This window comes from Delphinus delphis, chromosome 7 (assembly GCF_949987515.2).
Source record: "Delphinus delphis chromosome 7, mDelDel1.2, whole genome shotgun sequence".
Lineage (NCBI taxonomy): Eukaryota > Metazoa > Chordata > Mammalia > Artiodactyla > Delphinidae > Delphinus > Delphinus delphis.
In genome coordinates this window covers 15,197,587-15,214,638 of record NC_082689.1, presented here as the reverse complement: position 1 = coordinate 15,214,638, position 17,052 = coordinate 15,197,587, and positions in this window count along the sequence as shown.

Below are 17,052 nucleotides of genomic sequence, written 5' to 3'. Positions count from 1 at the left end.
GGGCCTTTGGAACCCATTCAGACATCCATTATTAAAATCCAAAAGCTAGATTTTTCCTGAGAACTAAGCACAGTACTTGGCTGTGCTTGGTAGATGTATGGAAATATGCTGGCTTTTCCATGTGGGTGAGTGGGCTGTAGCACTGTTGACCTACCTAAACTGGGAAAGCAAGTATAGGTGAAGAGTCTTTAGTGCTGTGTCTTTTTACCCTTTATGTGAATACAGCCTGGAAAAGGTACTCTTGAAATATGCTCTAGCCTAAAGAAGAGAAGATCATGGTGGAGGCAAGAGCACATGGAACCTGGCTGCCAGTGTCATTGACAATGATCGTCCCAGGAGATTGTCCTGCTATGGTAGCTCTGAAAGTGGAAACTCCCTCACTCAGTAGTCTGCTTGGAAATGGGCTAATGGCTTACAGTGGTTCCTCTTCCAGACCAATTGCCCTCCTTTTGGGGTAGTAGCTCCAAAGTGCCAGAGGTGAGGGAAGGGGTGCACCCCTCACCTGAAATTGAAATATGGGCAAAATCTAGTTAAAGAGAATGTCCAGAGTAGATGTGATCCGTGGAATGAGAGCATTCATATGAGGAAGTGTAGCTGGTGGGAAGAAGTGTTTCTGAGAGGAGGTACCAGAGAGGGATAACAAGTAACTTGAGGGGTTTACCAGGAGACAGTGGATGATGATGGTGGTAGGATACCTGTGGTTGCATTTCAGGGACCATCAGATAGCAGTTCTATTGCAGCTGCCAGCTGATAGCTAGCTGCCTGCTTTTCTTCTTCCAGTGGTGCCTTAAGAGTCCTTTCCCCAGTGTTGATCTTGGTACAGTTTTCCCCATATGCCCTTTCCTAGTGATGGCTCAGGTTCCTACACACAAAGGGAAGATAAGAATTGAATACTGAAATATTCATATATATGGTTTATCCATGGGGTTGCTAGACTCAAAATCTCCAACTAGTAGGACATTTTCACCAAACCATATTTTACTTTCATGGTCTAACTACATGCAAAGACAAAGATCATATTTTCCTCTGGGCTTTAGTATAGTATCTTCCTTTAGTAAAATATCTTTCCTCTGGGCTTTAGTACAGTTGCTTCAGTATCCATAGGGAATTGATTGCAGGATTCCTGTGAGCACTGAGGTCCGAGGATGCTCAAGTCGTTTGTATAAAATGGCATAGTATTTGCATATAACCTATGCCCATCTTCCTGTATACTTTAAATAATCTCTAGGTTACTTATAATACTTAATACAATGCTATGCTATGTAAATAGTTGCCAGCCATGCAGCAAATTCAAGTTTTGATTTTTGGAACTTTCTGGAACTTTTTTTCCTGAATATTTTTGATCTCCAGTTGGTTGAATCTGCAAATACAGAACTGTGGATACAGAAGGCCAACTGTACTTCAGAAGCTGGAAATCAATGGAAATACACACACACACACACACACACACACACACACACACACACACACCCCACATGCATGTAGCTTCTTCTATGATTAGGGTTGGTTATGGAGGAAAAGTAGGTAATGTTTCATTCGTTCATTCATTCATTCATTCGTTCATGTCATATACTCTGAGCACCTTTTTGAGCTAGTTCTACTAGGAGCTGGAGTATAGCAGGGTACAGTCAGAAGTCTTTACCCTTATAAGGCTCATAACTAATATGACCTCAGGCAATAGATTGACGTCTCTATTATCTCTACAATACAATATAATATTCAGTTGACTTTCTTCCTCTCTGTTCTCTGTCCTGGGAGTCCCGTGGGCCCCAGCACCTCTGCAATCCCAGAGCAGATGCACGGAGGGCAGAGTCAGGGGAGTGCACCGTGACACTGACTCATGTCCGCCGGGTGACTGGATAAGCCAGAGGGTTTCTTGGGGGCTTCCATTTCTACAACCGTATTATGAAAAATCCAGTACCCACCCTTGCCACAAGGGCCATTCTGCTGGCTTCCAGTGTCACAGCTATGCTAGGAACAGCTGGCTCTTCTAGGCGGTGCTTTTGCCATTAGTGTTTCATGCTGTCTGTTCAATGTCCACATACGTGGTGTGAGGACCACCTGGTCAGAGGTGGCCTGCTCTGCTTTGGGGTGGAATCCTGGCTTCTCTCTGCCGTCTTGTTTATAAATCTCCGTCTGCTCAGTCTCAGAGCTCTGAGAGGAGAACACCAGGCAGCACTGCTGGCTGCTCTGTGTCCGCTCTGCAAAGAGTTCTGGTAATTTTCCTCTGAGAGAAAAAGGGCTGGTTGCCAGCCTTAGCCTGTGATCCCTCTGCTGTCCTGCCTGTGTCAGCTGATGAAATAAGGGCTTTTGATTTCATTTTCCATTATTTTCTCTGACACGGAGCCACTAAGAAAAGGAGGCTAGTAACTTTCAGGTTATCCCAGGCAGCTGAGAAATATTCACAGGAACAAAAATATTAGACTCACTAAATCCTAGGACTCAAATCACAGTAGTATACTAACGCTTATGAATACATTATGCCTTTGTAGATTTGCAGATATGTTTGTGTATGCACATTTTTCTCCCCCCCAAATTTGTAACAAATGAGAAAGAACAATACCCCCTTTGCACTATCTTTGTTTTTTAGGTTGAAAAGCAAAAACACCATGCAGCCCTTGGCCAAAAAGAGTTTCTCTTCTGTACATTTTTGGAGCAGGGTTTTGTGGGAATCTAGGTTTTCCATCTTTTTAAAAAATTATTCTTATATTCTAGCTACTTGTGGGGACCCTTCCTCTTGGAAAATGTAGAGAGTCTAGCACTGAACATTTTAGTTGAGGCACTATACCTCAAGCTCCTAGTGTATTTTGTTGCCTTCTAGTATATTTCACCACAGAAAGTGTGTGCATGTATGGGTGTATTTAACAACGCAATCTAGTCTTATATGCCGGAAGCATTATTTTTCTTATCAAAACTTTAAATCCTTCTCTCCTTGCTAAATAATAAATTTAACATTATTTAAAGAGATTGGACTCTCGTGCCTATTTCCCTTATAAGAGCCTCTAAGGAGCTGAGAATGGCTCTGCATGAAACTTCTGGAACAAGCGGGGTCAACCTTGAGCAGATTATTTCTGATTCTCAGCTCTCTCCTTCGATGGAAGGGGCATGGGGCTCAGTAAATGCTGCCAAGGATCTTTAAGTTGTGGGCACATCTGCATGTATAAACAGTTTAAATAAATGCATCAGTGTGTTTCATTCGTTTAAGTTAGTAAAATATACACTTATTAAATTACACACTTGGATTCATTCTCTCCACAACTGTTTTGGAATGAAACCAGCCATTTAAGGGAAAAGATCAATTTGGTTGGTTGCTGCTATCGTGTAAGATAGAACAACGCACGTTAACATGCTTTTCCCTCTTTGGCCGTGGGCACAGCTGGTATTATATAGTCCAAACTGATTCAACGGGTCAATTATTGTGACACTGCATTTCTAAACTGTTCCAAAAGCAAAGGTTGAACGTTGTTTTTAGGAGTTATCAAGCGATCATTCTGTTGGTATCTGGAAGGGAAAACCCCCCTGAGAAAACCCTGCTCACAGGGGTCATTTCACTTGATTCACATATTCACCGGAGGAATATCGGATCCCTCTCTAATAATCACTAAGGTGCCATGCGGGATCATTTAGCTAAGTGATATGCAGATGTTGTCATCCCTCACAGGTAACTATGGCAACGGATGCTCTGCTGACAAGCTCTGTGCCTACCATTATTAGAGATTCGACAGTCTTCTCAACTACAATTAACTGGTATTTTTTTCCCCCTGGATTTGTAAGGCAATTGACGTCAGCATTTCCAGAGTGCAAATAAAGATATTTCGGATGCAGGAAAAAAACAGACTTCATTTTAAAATCATGGCATTTACTCAGAAAGGCAGCTCAGAGAGGGAAATGCAAATGGGGAAGCATCAGTCTGGTCTGCCTTTCTCTTTTCAGAGAGAAGGAGCTTGTCAATGTTTCTGTGTGTGAAATTTGAGCCAATGGTTTTAGACATCTCCATGTGTTAAACAGCTAAGTTTTTTCTTGCAATATTTAGAGACAAAGCATCCCAGAGAAAATTCTAAATAGCAATACACTATTTTGGCCAGCCCAAAAGATAGCTTTTTCTCAGCCTTTCCTTTTTTTCTTTTCTTTTTCCTGCTTTATAACAAAGTGAATCAGTTATACATATACATATGTTCCCATATCTCTTCCCTCTTGCGTCTCCCTCCCTCCCACCCTCCATATCCCACCCCTCCAGGCAGTCACAAAGCACCGAGCTGATCTCCCTGTGCTATGCAGCTGCTTCCCACTAGCTATCTACCTTACGTTTGGTAGTGTATATATGTCCATGCCTCCCTCTCGCTTTGTCACAGCTTACCCTTCCCCCTCCCCATACCCTCAAGTCCATTCGCTAGTAGGTCTGTGTCTTTACTCCTGTCTTACCCCTAGGTTCTTCATGACATTTTTTTTTCTTAAATTCCATATATATGTGTTAGCATACGGTATTTTTCTTTCTCTTTCTGACTTATTTCAATCTGTATGACAGACTCTAGGTCTATCCACCTCATTACAAATAGCTCAATTTCGTTTCTTTTTATGGCTGGGTAATATTCCATTGTATATATGTGCCCCATCTTCTTTATCCATTCATCTGATAATGGAAACTTAGGTTGTTTCCATCTCTGGGCTATTGTAAATAGAGCTGTAATGAACATTTTGGTACATGACTCTTTTTGAATTATGGTTTTCTCAGGGTATATGCCCAGTAGTGGGATTGCTGGGTCATATGGTAGTTGTATTTGTAGTTTTTTAAGGAACCTCCATACTGTTCTCCACAGTGACTGTATCAATTTACATTCCCACCAACAGTGCAAGAGTGTTCCCTTTTCTCCACACCCTCTCCAGCATTTATTGTTTCTAAATTTTTTGATGATGGCCATTCTGACTGGTGTGAGATAATATCTCATTGTAGTTGTGATATGCATTTCTCTAATGATTAATGAAGTTGAGTATTCTTTCATGTGTTTGTTGGCAGTCTGTATATCTTCTTTGGAGAAATGTCTATTTAGGTCTTCTGCCCATCTTTGGATTGGGTTGTTTGTTTTTTGTTATTGAGCTGCATGAGCTCCTTATAAACTTTGGAGATTAATCCTTTGTCAGTTGTTTCATTTGCAAATATTTTCTCCCATTCTGAGGGTTGTCTTTTGGTCTTGTTTATGGTTTCCTTTGCTGTGCAAAAGCTTTGAAGTTTCATTAGGTCCCATTTGTTTATTTTTGTTTTTATTTCCATTTCTCTAGGAGGTGGGTCAGAAAGGATCTTGCTGTGATTTATGTCATAGAGTGTTCTGCCTATGTTTTCTGGCCTTACATTTAGGTCTTTTATCCATCTTGAGCTTATTATTGTGTATGGTGTTAGGGAGTGATCTAATCTCATACTTTTATATGGACCTGTCCAGATTTCCCAGCACCACGTATTGAAGAGGCTGTCCTTTCTGCACTGTACATTCCTGCCTCCTTTATCAAAGATAAGGTGACCATATGTGCGTGGGTTTATCTCTGGGCTTTCTATCCTGTTCCATTGATCTATCTTTCTGCTTTTGTGCCAGTACCATACTGTCTTGATTACTGTAGCTTTGTAGTATAGTCTGAAGTCAGGGAACCTGATTCCTCCAGCTCTGTTTTTCGTTCTCAAGATTGCTTTGGCTATTCGGGCTCTTTTGTGTTTCCATACAAATTGTGAAATTTTTTGTTCTAGTTCTGTGAAAAATACCAGTGGTAGTTTGATAGGGATTGCATTGAATCTGTAGATTGCTTTGCGTAGTAGAGTCATTTTCACAATGTTGATTCTTCCAATCCAAGAACATGGTATATCTCTCCATCTATTTGTATCATCTTTAATTTCTTTCATCAGTGTCTTATAATTTTCTGCATACAGGTCTTTTGTCTCATTAGGTAGGTTTATTTCTAGATATTTTATTCTTTTTGTTGCAGTGGTAAATGGGAGTGTTTTCTTGATTTCACTTTCAGACTTTTCATCATTAGTGTATAGGAATGCCAGAGATTTCTGTGCATTAATTTTGTATCCTGCTACTTTACCGAATTCATTGATTAGCTCTAGTAGTTTTCTGGTAGCATCTTTAGGATTCTCTATGTATAGTATCATGTCATCTGCAAACAGTGACAGCTTTACTTCTTGTTTTCCGATTTGGATTCCTTTTCTTCTCTGATTGCTGTGGCTAAAACTTCCAAAACTATGTTGAATAACAGTGGTGAGAGTGGGCAACCTTGTCTTGTTCCTAATCGTAGTGGAATTGCTTTCAGTTTTTCAGCATTGAGGACGATGTTGGCTGTGAGTTTGTCATATATGGCCTTTATTATGTTGAGGAAAGTTCCCTCTATGCCTACTTTCTGCAGGGTTTTTTATCATAAATGGGTGTTGAATTTTGTCAAAAGCTTTCTCTGCATCTATTGAGATGATCATATGGTTTATCACATTGATTGTTTTGCATATATTGAAGAATCCTTGCATTCGTGGAATAAACCCCACTTGATCATGGTGCATGATTCTTTTAATGTGCTATTGGATTCTGTTTGCTAGTATTTTGTTGAGGAGTTTTGCATCTATGTTCATCAGTGATATTGGCCTGTAATTTTCCTTCTTTGTGACATCCTTGTCTGGTTTTGGTATCAAGGTGATGGTGGCCTCGTAGAATGAGTTTGGGAGTGTTCCTCCCTCTGCTCTATTTTGGAAGAGTTTGAGAAGGATAAGTGTTAGCTCTTATGTAAATGTCTTATAGAATTCGTCTGTGAAGCCATCTAGTCCTTGGCTTTTGTTTGTTGGAAGATTTTTAATCACAGTTTCAATTTCAGTGCTTGTGATTGGTCTGTTCATGTTTTCTATTTCTTCCTAATTCAGTCTTGGCAGGTTGTGCATTTCTAAGAATTTGTCCATTTCCTCCAGGTTGTCCATTTTATTGGCATAGAGTTGCTTGTAGTAATCTCTCATGATCTTTTGTATTTCTGCAGTGTCAGTTGTTACTTCTCTTTTTTCATTTCTAATTCTATTGATTTGAGTCTTCTCCCTTTTTTTCTTGATGAGTCTGGCTAATGGTTTATCAATTTTGTTTATCTTCTCAAAGAACCAGCTTTTAGTTTTATTGATCTCTGCTATCATTTCCTTCATTTCTTTTTCATTTATTTCTGATCTGATTTTTATGATTTCTTTCCTTCTGCTATCTTTGGGGTTTTTTTGTTCTTCTTTCTCTAATTGCTTTAGGTGCAAGGTTAGGTTGTTTATTCGAGATGTTTCCTGTTTCTTAAGGTAGGATTGTATTGCTATAAACTTCCCTCTTAGAACTCCTTTTGCTGCATCCCATAGATTTTGGGTCGTCGTGTCTCCATTGTCATTCGTTTCTAGGTGTTTTTTAATTTCCTAATTGATTTCTTCAGTGATCACTTCGTTATTAAGTAGTGTATTGTTTAACCTCCATGTGTTTGTATTTTTTACAGATCGTTTCCTGTAATTGATACCTAATCTCATAGCGTTGTGGTCAGAAAAGATACTTGATACAATTTCAATTTTCTTAAATTTACCAAGGCTTGACTTGTGACCCAAGATATGATCTATCCTGGAGAATGTTCCATGAGCACTTGAGAAAAATGTGTATTCTGGTATTTTTGGATGGAATGTCCTACAAATATCAATTAATTCCATCTTGTTTAATGTATCATTTAAAGCTTGTGTTTTCTTATTTATTTTCATTTTGGATTATCTGTCCATTGGTGAAAGTGGGGTGTTAATGTCCCCTGCTATGAAGGTGTTACTGTCAATTTCCCCTTTTATGGCTGTTAGTGTTTGCCTTATGTATTGACGTGCTCCTATGTTGGGTGCATAAATATTTACAATTGTTATATCTTCTTCTTGGATCGATCCCTTGATCATTATGTAGTGTCCTTCCTTGTCTCTTCCAGTAGTCTTTATTTTAAAGTCTATTTTGTCTGATATGAGAATTGCTATTCCAGCTTTCTTTTGGTTTCCATTTGCATGAAATATCTTTTTCCATCCCCTTACTTTCAGTCTGTATGTGTCTCTAGGTCTGAAGTGGGTCTCTTGTAGACAGCAAATATATGGGTCTTGTTTTTGTATCCATTCAGCCAATCTGTGTCTTTTGGTGGGAGCATTTAGTCCATTTACATTTAAGGTAATTATCAATGTGTATGTTCCTATTCCCATTTTCTTAATTGTTTTGGGTTCATTATTGTAGGTCTTTTCCTTCTCTTGTGTTTCTTGCCTACAGAAGTTCCTTAGCAGTTGTTGTAAAGCTGGTTTGGTGGTGCTGAACTCTCTCAGCTTTTGCTTGTTTGTAAAGGTTTTAATTTCTCCATCAAATCTGAATGAGATCCTTGCTGGGTAGAGTAATCTTGGTTGCAGGTTTTTCTCCTTCATCACTTTAAATATGTCCTGCCAGTCCCTTCTGGCTTGCAGAGTTTCTGCTGAAAGATCAGCTGTTAACCTTATGGGGATTCCCTTGTGTGTTATTTGTTGTTTATCCCTTGCTGCTTTTAATATGTTTTCTTTGTATTTAATTTTTGACAGTTTGATTAACATGTGTCTTGGTGTATTTCTCCTTCGAGTTTTCCTGTATGGGACTCTCTGTGCTTCCTGGACTTGATTAACTATTTCCTTTCCCATATTAGGGGACTTTTCAACTATAATCTCTTCAAATATCTTCTCAGTCCCTTTCATTTTCTCTTCCTCTTCTGGAACCTCTATAATTCGAATGTTGGTGCATTTAATGTTGTCCCAGAGGTCTCTGAGACTGTCCTCAGTTCTTTTCATTCTTTTTTCTTTATTCTGCTCTGCAGTAGTTATTTCCGATATTTAATCTTCCAGGTCACTTATACATTCTTCTGCCTCAGTTATTCTGCTACTGATCCCATCTACAGTATTTTTAATTTCATTTATTGTGTTGTTCATCATTGTTTGTTTCATCTTTAGTTCTTCTAGGTCCTTGTTAAATGTTTCTTTCATTTTGTCCATTCTGTTTCCAAGATTTTGGATCATCTTTGCTATCATTATTCTGAATTCTTTTTCAGGTAGACTGCCTATTTCCTCTTCATTTTTTAGGTCTCGTGGGTTTTTATCTTGCTCCTTCATCTGCTGTGTGTTTTTCTGTCTTCTCATTTGCTTATCTTACTGTGTTTGGGGTCTCCTTTTCACAGGCTGCAGGCTCATAGTTCCCGTTGTTTTTGGTGCCTGTCCCCAGTGGCTAAGGTTGGTTCAGTGAGTTGTGTAGGCTTTCTTGTGGAGGGGACTAGTGCCTGTGTTCTGGTGGATGAGGCTGGATCTTGTCTTTCTGGTGGGCAGGTCCACGTCTGGTGGTGTGTTTTGGGGTGTCTGTGGACTTATTATGATTCTAGGTAGCCTCTCTGCTAATGGGTGGGGCTGTGTTCCTGTCTTGCTAGTTGTTTGGCATAGGATGTCCAGCACTGTAGCTTGCTGGTCGTTGAGTGAAGCTGGGTGCTGGTGTTGACATGGAGATCTCTGGGAGATTTTTGCCACTTGATATTATGTGGAGCTGGGAGGTCTCTTGTGGACCAGTGTCCTGAAGTTGGCTCTCCCACCTCAGAGGCACAGCATTAACTCCTGGCTGCAGCACCAAGAACCTTTCATCCACATGGCTCAGAATAAAAGGGAGAAAAAGTAGAAAGAAAGAATTAGTAGAAGTAGAAAGAAAGAAAGAAAGAAGGAAAGAAAGAAAGAAAGAAAGGAGGGAGGGAGGGAGGAAGTAAGGAAGGAAGGAGGGAAGGAAGGAAAAAATGAAAGAAAGGAAGAAGATAAAGTAAAATAAAATAAAGTAAGATAAAATATAGTAAAGTTATAAAAATAAAAAAGTAATTATTAAGAAAAAAAATAAAACAAAAATACAAAAACAAAAAAAACAGATGGATAGAACCCTAGGACAAATTGTGGAAGCAAAGCTATATAGCATAAATCTTGCTCTCAAAGTCCACCTCCTCAATTTGGGATGATTTGTTGTCTATTCATGTATTCCACAGACATGAAGTTGATTGTGGATCTTTAATCCGCTGCTCCTGAGGCTGCTGGGAGAGATTTCCCTTTCTCTTCTTTGTTCTCACAGCTCCCAGGGGCTCAGCTTTGGATTTGGCCCCGCCTCTGTGTGTAGGTCGCCTGAGGGCGTCTGTTCTTTGCTCAGACAGGACGGGGTTAAAGGAGCCGCTGATTCGGGGGCTGTGGCTCACTCAGGCTGGGGGTGGGGGGGTAAGGAGTGCGGGGCGGGCCTGCGGCGGCAGAGGCCGGCATGACGCTGCACCAGCCTGAGGCGCGCCGTGTGTTCTCCCGGGGAAGTTGTCCCTGGATCATGGGGCCCTGGCAGTGGCGGGCTGCACAGGCTCCCCGGAAGGGGGGTGTGGATAGTGACCTGTGCTCACACACAGGCTTCTTGGTGGCGGCAGCAGCAGCCTTAGCGTCTCATGCCCGTCTCTGGGGTCCGCGCTTTTAGCCGAGGCTCGCGCCCGTCTCTGGAGCTCCTTTATGCAGCGCTCTTAATGCCCTCTCCTCGCGGACCAGGAAACAAAGAGGGAAGAAAAAGTCTCTTGCCTCTTCGGCAGGTCCAGCCCTTTTCCCGGCGTCCCTCCCGGCCAGGCTAGCCGTGGCGCACTAACCCCCTGCAGGCTGTGTTCACGCCGCCAACCCCAGTCCTCTCCCGGTGCTCCGGCTGAAGCCGGAGCCTCAACTCCCAGCCCCGCCCGCCCTGGCGGGTGAGCAGACAAGCCTCTCGGCGAGCACCGGTCGGCCCCGACTCTCTGTGCGGGAATCTCTCCGCTTTGCCCTCCGCACCCCTGTTGCTGCGCTCTCCTCCACGGCCCCGAAGCTTTCCCCCTGTGCCACCCGCAGTCTCCGCCCGCGAAGGGGCTCCTAGTGTGTGAAATCCTTTCCTCCTTCACGGCTCCCTCCCACTGGTGCAGGTCCCGTCCCTATCCTTTTGTCTCTGTTTATTTTTTTCTTTTGCCCTACCCAGTTACGTGGGGGGTTTCTTGCCTTTTAGGAGGTCTGAGGTCGTCTGCCAGCGTTTAGTAGGTGTTCTGTAGGAGTTGTTCCACGTGTAGATGTATTTCTGGTGTATCCGTGGGGAGGAAGGTGATCTCCTCGTCTTCCTCTTCCGCCATCTTCCCGGAAGCTGGCTGGGAGACTTTCCAGACTTGATTTTAAATACTGTATCTGTGCCTTACTAGCTTTAAAGGCTTTTGTTGGAGGAAGTGAATGTTAACAACTCTTTATAAATTAAAGTTGCCCTCTCCCAGGAACTTCAACACTTCTCCGGAGGGATCGAATCCTTCTCAGCCTTTCTAATGAGTTGTTTGCAGTTTTATTTCTCCAGGGTTTGTGGTGAAAAGCAGTCTGATTATTTTGACTTTGAAACTTTACTTAATAGTATTTTAATGTGTCAGAAATCCTTAGGCAAGGGACTAAGGCTTCAAAAGAACTCTGCATTATGGGTATATTTAATTCCATGGTAGGGTTAGGACAAAAGCAGACCTTGGTGTTTGCTGTGAAAAGTTGAAAGGCCCCAGAAAGAAACTTCAGCAAATTCCAGGTTAATAAGCATTTATTAAATACCCGTATGTGCCTTGAAAATCCTAGGTACTTTCACATTTATCTCCTCACTTAGTATCCTTATTAAGGTAAAAAGAACTCTTACAATTAGTCTTGAATATATATATATATATTTGTGTGTGTGTGTGTGTGTGTGTATATATATATATATATATATATATATATATATGTATATATATACCCAAGGAGATAATTAACAAGGGTAAAAAAAGGAAATAACTCCACCTCATTGGATCTGAATAAAATTTGATGCAGGAGAAAAAAATAGAAGCAGAGTCCAGCAATGTTTGGATGATCCTATCTGGTCAACTCTGGAGGCCGTTATACCTAGTGCTTTATTTTTCTCTACTAATGTGACAGTCTGTTTCACCACCTCTTCAAGGTGGGAGTTTTTCCAATGATGTTTACTTGCTGGAGCTTGGACTTGACTCAGCTGAGTTCTTGCTCCAGAAAATTCATACGAGGACAGTGACTGATTAAAGTCTTGAAGCCTCAGGCTGTGCTTATCAAGTACCATCTGATTTCCCTGGAGTTTAGACCTGGGGTCGGAAGGCATCAGGTATTGGGCCTCATCATACCCAGACTGAAAGACACTCAGAAATATCATTCTTCTCCTACAGTAGAAATTTCTAGAAAGTTACTTCTAGGCCAGAAGCCAAAGAATGTAAGGTTCAGAGCTGGAAGACTTGGATTTGAAATCCTGGCCCTACTCCTTGCTCTCTTTGTGTCCTGGGATGGATTATATTACCTCTTTCTAATTTTCTTATCTCATATTGAAAAATGTTATAATGAGGTTGATTTAAATGTAAAATGAGATAGAGTAGGTGTGAGATTTCTGTAAATTCTAAAACGCTTCTGCAAAACTTATTAACTCACTATTGGAAAAATTGGAAAATACAATCTTGGGGTTGGAAAAGGAAAGGGAAGCCAAATGGTTGGTATTGGAGTAGATTTTTTTGCAACGCGTTCTTGGGCAAGATACGTACAAGGGAGACAAAGCATACTGAGCCTTATCCCACAGTCTGTCAGTTGGGAGTTGGGGGGAGGAGTTTGAGAAGGAGGAGTCATATCATCAGGAGTGCTTTGATACATTTTGATGCATAACAGCATCATGGGTAGAGTGATGCCACTCTCTTAGGTTGGGTGAAGGGAATGATCTTGATGCTACCATTTTTTAAGCACTTACTATATGATAGGCACATCACAAAATGTGCAAAATGCTTTACAAACATTCCTTTATATGTCACAAGAAATTTATGCAGATGAACTCTTACTATACCCTAGTCTGCATATCAGGAGATTAGAATATAAAGAACTAGCTTGCCCCGCGTTCACCTGGAGAAAGTGGCAGGGCTAGCCCTTAAGCTCATGGAGGGACCCCAGCCCACCAGTTAACTAAACATACTCCGAATTGAGGTGAATGGAGTAAAATGATAACTTGATTTATATAAGATAAATAATGTATTTATTAATTTATTGAATAATAATTTCTGCAAGTTTCTGTGCTAGGACCTGGGTCTATAAAAGTAAGCCTCTTGACCACCTGCAGCTTTTGGTCTGCTGGAGAAGTGTGATACATATGGAATAAATACTTAAATATTAATCAATTAATTTATTGATTAAATGCAAATATAATAAGTGCTGTACAAGAGAGTATTGGGAGCTCTGAGAGCATGTAGAGAGGGCGGTAACATAGCCAAAGGGATAATGAGGAAGTGACACTGAAGAGAATTCTTGGATGGAGTACCCAGGTGAGCGACATGTATGTAATTTCCTCCCATCTTCCCATGCCCACATTGTATAAACAGTTCTTCAAAACTCAGCTCAAACACTGCTTCCTCAGTGCTCTCCCAGCTGAACATGGCCCTCTTTCTCTGGAGTCCAATAATTGTTTTATTAATAGTGAACATTAATTATGTACCTACTATGTGCCAAATGTTCTACATGTTTTCGACGGATAACTCATTTGGCCCTCACAACAACCCCTTAGGTATCTACTATTATTGTCACCATTTTGCAGATGAGAAAACTGAGGGAGCTAAAATAACTCTTCCTGTCACAAGAACAAGATCTCAATCCAGACAGTGCTGTACAACCCAAGAGAGGGTGGTTATAACACTTGGCTATGCAGGCTCTAGCTATGCCTCTCTTGTGGGACTTAGGCTTTCCGACCAGTGTTAAACTAATTTTTGGAGGTATTATCTTCCTTATTGGACAGTAAGCGCTTTTTTTAATAGACAATTTACATGCAATTTAAACACCCCTCCTCTATAAAACATTTCCATCACTGCTGCAAGTTTCTCTGGATCCCTTTCCAATCAATAACCCTCTTCTCCATTTCATCCCAGGGATGATTTATATGATCACAGTTTGTTTTTCTCTGATGTAGAACTTCATATAAATGGAATCGTACAGGATACACTCTTTTGTGTCTGGATTCTCTCACTTAGCACAATGTTTTTGAGATTCATCCCCTTTGTTCTTTTTTATGGTTGGCAGTACTCCACACATAAGCTCCTTAGGACCTGCCCATTTTTGTATCCACTCCTGTACTTAGAACCAAAGTGATATTAAAAATATTTATCAACAGGGATGACAGGGTACTTATCAGAACAGACACTGGCCTAAGGGCTGGAGCAGAGTCGTGTGCCAGAGATTAACTCCTAGTCACTGGACTGTGGGAATGTAGGGGTCCTGGAGAGGTGCCTTAGGAATGGGGTTGGCTGGGGTGGTGATGGGGCACTTGAAGGCCTGGGACAGTGGCTATTCACCAGCCGGCATGGGAGTTTCCACTATTTCGGCAACTGATCCAAGTGTACCAGTGTATGCTGCTGCATATCAGCTCTGCCTAGTAAAGTGTCCTATATAGTAAAGACATTCGATAATATTAGTTTATTGAACGGATTAATAACTACAAATTAAATGTAAACCGAGGATCTCTGCTTTTATCACTTAGAATTGATCTGTCTTGAAAATATCTCTAATTACTTTGGTTTTATTAGTTGTATCATATAGTTACGAAAAAAATTTCAGAGCCTGTATCTAGGTTGTAGCATTTGGCCCAAACTTGATCCCTATCATGGTATCAAAGACCGATGAGCAACCAATACATGCTGTTAAGTCTTAAATCGAGTTTTCAGATACGAACAGTTATACCTGGAATATCACGGGGAGGAGAAGCAAGACTGTCAGTTGCAGAACGGGTACCCAATAGAGTACCGGGCACGTAGTGGAGGCCCAAAGATATTTGTCAAGTGAATGATTATGTGAATGACTACTTGTATGTGTTAAGAAGAGGAAGAGGTCAATAAGGGTTGGAGTATCCAGAGGAGGCTTCTTAAAGAAGGTGGGTTGAAGGTAGACCATGAGGGTGGGAGGTTTTAGATGAGAGAGTTAGAATAGTGAAGAGCACGAATAAAGAAATGGCACGGGTCCTGTAGAGGACACCTGTTTTTGCCTTCACAGCACCCCTTCTTCTTCCTTTGGGGGACTCACCTACATTTTCTCTGTTGCTTTCAGGCTTGGAGGGATGGCCAGTCAAGGACTTCTCTCTTCCCTGGACAGTGGATGGGTGATCCAAGCTACACTGGTAAGATGTTCTCTTCTTAGCATGTGGATAAGAATTCCAGAGAATTCGGTTAAACTCATGTATCCTGATGGCAGTGCCCTGAATGGAGTGTTCCTTGGTTGCTGCTACCTGGCTCTCCAGAGCTTTCCTGATTCCTGGATTTTCTGAAATTTTGACCACTCTGCTATTCCTGCATTTCTGTAGCCTTTCAGTATTTTTTTTTTTTTTTTTTTTTTTTTTTACTTAATGTAGCAGGAATCAATTTCTGTTCCTTGTAACCAACAAACCTTGATGGATTTAGGCATTTTCCAGCTTCCCAGCCCCTAGCAGTTTTTTTTAAGATGTCCTGGCTGGTCAATAGCTGATTTCAGAATTCTTTGGAATGTTTACTTTAGAGAATGGAATCCCCTACACTTTCCTTATGAGCAGACCATGCGGTTTCACTACTTGAGTCATAAACTGAGATGTCTAGAAATGGAATGTTCCTCTTTATAACTCAGTATCACGTTTTGCTATGCATGACCCCCAAGAGGTTCCACTCAGAAGGGTGTTGTGAAGATTTGAAGATAATACCAATCATATTGTAGACTCTTAAGAACAAAGATATGGTCTGATTTTAAAAAAATGAAGATTCTTAATTTTACAGCTGTAGCCAGTGGCTGTCTTGTGGGTTTTTTCCCCCACTTACTTCATCTGCTATTTTTCTTGCAATAAAAGTAAATTTTTCTCTTTCCCTTCCCACCTCCTTTTATTGGGATAAACTATTGTGGTGGTGGTGCCTTCCGTCTTTCTTTCTTAGCCTCCACTAACATTTTCATTAGCTTCATCACTTGCTATTTACTTGGAACACTCCAAGATTTGCTTCTGACTACTGCTAATTGAACTATACTCCTCATTTTTTCTCATGAATCCTGGGGAGAGTAGCATTTTCTCCCCGAGGGAAAATGAAAACATGACAGAAGACAGAGGTAGTATTATGTAAACAAGAGAGGAATCACAGAACAGATTTCAGTGGCTTTTGTGCAAAGGGAAAGCGGAAGTGAAGAGCAATTCAAGTCCAGGCCCGGCCACGTGGATTAGCCTTTTTCAACGATACGATAGCACAGCATGAGAAAAAAGGAGGGCCTGACTCAAGAGGAAGTGCTCCATGTGGGATGGCTGAGCGAGTAGTTGCTCTTAGAATCCTCAGTGGACTCAGGATGAATGGGGAAAAGAAGGCCCTAAAGAATCTAAATATGGTACAAAATCAAAAGAATCCAAGAATGAATCTGATTGTCAACAGTTTTATTCTTTGTCATTGGTTGATAACAAGTGCATTTAGCAGAGAGAAAATAAGCATTAGCTTGGGCAAAAAAATCGGCCCTTCTGATTTCAAGGCAAGCACCATATCCTTGGCTGCTTTGAAAATTACCTATCAAGTCTCACTCCTCTCTGCTCTTCCCATCATGGATCTTATTCAAGCTCTCATTATTCCTGGTGTAATTTTCGAATGGTCTTTCTTCTCTGGTTTCTTCCCTCTTCAAGCTCTTCTTTCTGCTCCCAGAATAAACAAGGCCTGGCCATGTCAACCACCTGCTTAAAGACTTTTGAGGATGCTCCTCAGTCCACAGATGGAGTTGGACTCTTTACCATGGCAAATAAGACCCTACCCATGTGGGCCTCCACACGCCTTCCCAGCCTGTCTCCTGCTACCTGCTTCCACCCGTCACCCCACACACATACTAACCTGCTTGCTATTCCACAAACACATCAAGCTCTTTAAGGCCTCTGTGACTTTGCTCATGCTTCTTCCATTTTGGTTTTCTCCTCAAGGGTTGCCTCCTCCAGAGAAATCTCTTAAAGACCAATATTAAAGGTCAAAATCTCT